Below are 4,530 nucleotides of genomic sequence, written 5' to 3'. Positions count from 1 at the left end.
ATAACCAAGAGGATCTGGCTTAGAGACAAACAAAAAGCTTGCTGCATTAGGTGTTAGGAGTCCTGGAGCGTCCACAAGAGCAAGTAAGACTGACACCTAGAACAGTGTTATTGATTAGTGTCCCTGAGGCTAGGGGCCTGAGGAAATATGCTGCAGTCCGATTTCTTTCTCATTGTTCCAGCTTGAATCCAAATCAATGTTTTTTAAGCTTTACAACTCCTTTATTCAGCCCTTTCTTTGTCTTGTTTTTATTCCATTTATTTCTGATCAATCACAAAATTAACATTTATAGCATTATAGAATTAATACTCTTTAAAATATATTTGCAATGCCCCTTGACTGATGCAAAGAAACTAAAGAGGACACACATTTACGATTCATGTTATTTATGGTTAATGGTTACTCACTAAATGCACCACTCTTTGTTAATACTCTCTGCTTCTCTTGAAATGACTGCTCAATTTCACAGATATTGAGTGTATGACTCAGTTCCATGTTTCAATCCCTGATTGGACAGATAAGTGAGGAAAATTCTGTTATTAGAAAAAAATAAGTAGCTTTAACTTTTTACTTCAAGAAATTCTTGAGCCAATTTCTCTAAGCTAGTTTTCTCATCTAGACAAAAATCTCTCCTCTCAGGACAACTAATTGTTCATGTGGGCAAGTAGCTTGCCCAAGAGTTTATTTAACAAAACTTGACTCAGGATCTTCATACACGATCCTAAATTATGTCACAATCCCAATCAGTTCTTGTCCTTTAAAAATCCCATTATCAATTTCTTGAGCATAGACCCTAAAGCTATATAAGCATTATTTTTTGATGTCTCCTTTTTAAGAAACTACTAAGACTATCAAAGTAATATTCTACCATATTGTAGTACATCTAATATGATTAGATCTGTTTGACTGACATGCTTTAGCAGTCATTTGGGGAGTCTGAGAAATGCCCCTGAGATCCAACTGAGACTCCAACTCCACCACTGCTATGCCCACGGAAGCTCAAGATCTTTGACTGGAAAACAGCATGCTCCCCTTCCAGCTGTGAATGGGAGATGGCAGAACTCTTACTTTTTTTTCTTTGAGACTTCAACTTCTGAGTTTATTTTATCTCTTAGAAATGAGGATTCCTGTATAGAAATCCTTTTATTGTCTGTCAAATTTTAAAATATTTTTCTTTGGTAGAAATCTGCCTTGTTATTGAGAACACTCTTGTCTTTATCTGTCCTCATCATCTTTGTGGTAAACCCATTTGGGGATGTTCATAGAGAAGAGAACAGGTAAGCCCCTCCCTTGAGCAGCCTCCAAAGATTCACAAGGTCAGAAAAATTCATCACACTGTCATCCTTATAGGACAATCATTGCCTTGGGTCACCTATCAACATCTTATAAAAACTTTCCTCTATCTTGTCTTGTTTTGTTCATTAGGGTATTGTTCTGAAAAAAGATCCCTTCAGTCCAATCTACAACAGTCCACCTGGCCATTTGTCAATTTATAATTGGAAGAACCAACTATTAAGTTGGGAGTACAAGACACAAAGTACAAGAGCAACTTACTCTACCAACCACAGGCAGACACTCATGGGTTTGCCTCAATGTAAGTTAATAACGTTCTGGGCCAGATTCCTGTTTCCTTTTTGCTCTATAAATCTAATTCTAGTGCTTCTCTTTATAAATGGAATTACACAAAAAGTAATTAAGAATAATAGTAGATATTTGGGGGAATTTTTAATATGAGCAATCTTGTTCATGCCAGAGGCACCTTAAAGCAAAAAGGGAGTAAAACTGAAAATATCCAGTGGGCATATTCTTTCTGTTTGTTTGAAGAAACACACCAAATAAATTCAGATTCCAAAACTGTTTCTTGCATAGAGCTCTTAGCCAAGATACATGGAAAATGTACAACAATTCAGATGCATCTATTTTAGACTTTTTATATCATATCTTGACCATAACAGTCTTTATACCACTTGTGCTCTTCCCCTCTCCTGGGCTCTTCCAGTACCATCCTTCTGTCCTTCTTTTATGAATCCAGTTCCTTTCCATTCTGGACAGCCATAAATCCCCAAAGTTCCACTTCCTCTTAAAATTAAATTCACTTTAAAACAGGACAAAGCCCTGTTCCAGAATCAGCACTCTTGTTAGACACCAACATGAACTGCTATACATGTATCACTTTCACCCCTATTAAACTGTATAACTCAGGAAAGATTTTTTAAAGAAAATTTTTATGTTTTAGTATGCTTAATTGCACTTTTTTTCTAGGTTTTGGAACAAGGAGCCTCACATTGTCATTTTCTTTTGGACCCCCCAAATTATGTAGTCAACCCCTATCTATATTTCAAAGTACAGCAGGAAAAGATGTTAATAAATCCACAAACTCTTCCCTTGAGATTTTCACAAAATTGCACCAAAATAAGTGGGTCAAAATAGACCACTTTAAGGAAAATGTTAGGTTTTGTTGTTGTTGTTGTTTTTGTTTTTAATTAGGAATATGCACTACGACAGAGGAAGAATATTGTACTTATCTTCCTAATAGTTCATATGGTTTATAGCCCCACACCTCTTTCTGCCAGCCATTTGGATTGAGGATGAGTTTTGTCCTTTTGATTTCATTGAATACTCTTGGCATCTGGATTAGAAGTAGACTACAAGCGCTCATCATAAATATCCTGTTAGTATTTGTCTGTATATAGTTCTCAAAGCTGAGATCTCTAGAAATTTAAATGTCATTGTTTCATAGTGTGCCATCCCATTAAATGATTCTGAAAATAATTATCCAATGAAAAAAAACAGAAAAGCTTGATACTTACAGAGGCTGAAATCATCACCTCCAGAAAGGTCGTATATGATTACCATACCTTAAACAGTGCTGTGGATCTGTATTGATGGCTTTATCAACTCATGCTGATGGAAGATCCTGGGAGCAGGAAGCAAGGGTTGAAAACTGAGACCACATACATCCACTTAAATTAACTACTAGGACAGAGAACTGAGTCCCACCTGTGTCAACATGACTTAACTATGTGTTCTAGGAAATTCTGGCCCAGGAACATTAGCTAGTAGGCCAGTAAATAATGTAACTGTTTGCTTCAGAAATTCCTGCAACCAATTTGTCTAGGAAAAGTAGTTTGCTCATCTGAGATAACAGCTCTCCTTTCAAGACAATATATTGCTCACCTGGCAAACGGCTTGCATATCAAACAGTTTGCTCATCTCACTTACCTTGAGACTTTCACCTCACTGCGTCCACCAACCTTAAATTATTATGCCACAAAACAGGACTGATCCTGATCAGTTTTTTGCCCAGAGAAAGCCTAAGCCACTCAAAGCAGACCTCCTAACTTTTAAATATCTTTTCCTTACATTCCTTTTAAGACCCTATTAAGATTCTGTGTTTCTTCTTATTTTAGCAGAACTAATAAACTGAGCTTTGCTTAAACAGTAGATGTAGGGTAATCTTTTGAGAAGTTAATTAATGGGCACATTCTTATCAATCAAAATAAGTGAAAACAGAAAGAAGCAATAATCAATCAATATAGCTAGAAAACGACATAATAAAAGATCTTCTCTATCATCCTAAATTTACTGTTGGGCACACTACTCCAAAATTGTATTTCTCCCCAAATATTTTAATGTTCAATATATTAAATGAGTTTGGATGGTAGAGCAGTAATCAAATAGAAAACGTTACCCAGCATTCCATATAATTAAAATTAAGATTTATTTCCTGGACTTTGTGTCAGAAAATCTACAACCAGTATCTAGTTCTACATATTATCTCTGTCACTGATTCTTTGTTTGTTTAGTTCTTCACTTTTAAAATAAGCCAAATATACCAGACAGTTTAATTTTGATTTCCCACTCTGTATCCAGCAGTGTTCCAGGAAATGAAAATACATTTTAGTGGCCACACAATCTTAAATAATGTATGTAAAATGAATTTGTAAAGTTTAACAAGTAATACAAATATGTAAAGTTTTATTTTTGTTATCATCAATATCTAGATTCTCTAATATGCAGAGTCAAAGTGTTTTTTAAAACATTTTAAAGCCTCTAAGTGAGAACATCTTTAAAGCCAGAGTCTGTCAGCATGAATATTTGGTCATTCTGAATTTATCAGGTTTATTTTCATTTGGTTGCCATAAAATTTGAGATCATATGAAATATGGATGAAAGTCTATCACTGACCTCTTCCAAGACTCCTTCTTATACAAAGTAAATAACAAAAAGGGTTGTTTCAGAAATACAAATTTTAGATGAAATTACATTTCTTATTTTATATTTTGGTAAAATATATATAACTTAATATTTACTTATTTTAATAATTTTTAAAAGTATACAGTTCTATGAAATTCAGTACATTTGCACTGCAGTACAAGCATCACCACTATCTATCTCCAAACTTTTTTATCTCCCCAGGTGAAGCTCTGTACCCATTAAACACTACATTTCTCCTTCTCCCTTTCCAGTCTCTGGAAATCACTATTTTATTTTCTGTCTCTATGAATTTAACCACTCTAGTTACTTTAA

The sequence above is a fragment of the Mustela erminea genome, chromosome 1 (assembly GCF_009829155.1).
Source record: "Mustela erminea isolate mMusErm1 chromosome 1, mMusErm1.Pri, whole genome shotgun sequence".
Taxonomy (NCBI): Eukaryota; Metazoa; Chordata; class Mammalia; order Carnivora; family Mustelidae; genus Mustela; species Mustela erminea.
The sequence above is the reverse complement of the archived record's forward strand: the minus strand, read 5'-3'. Positions refer to the sequence as shown.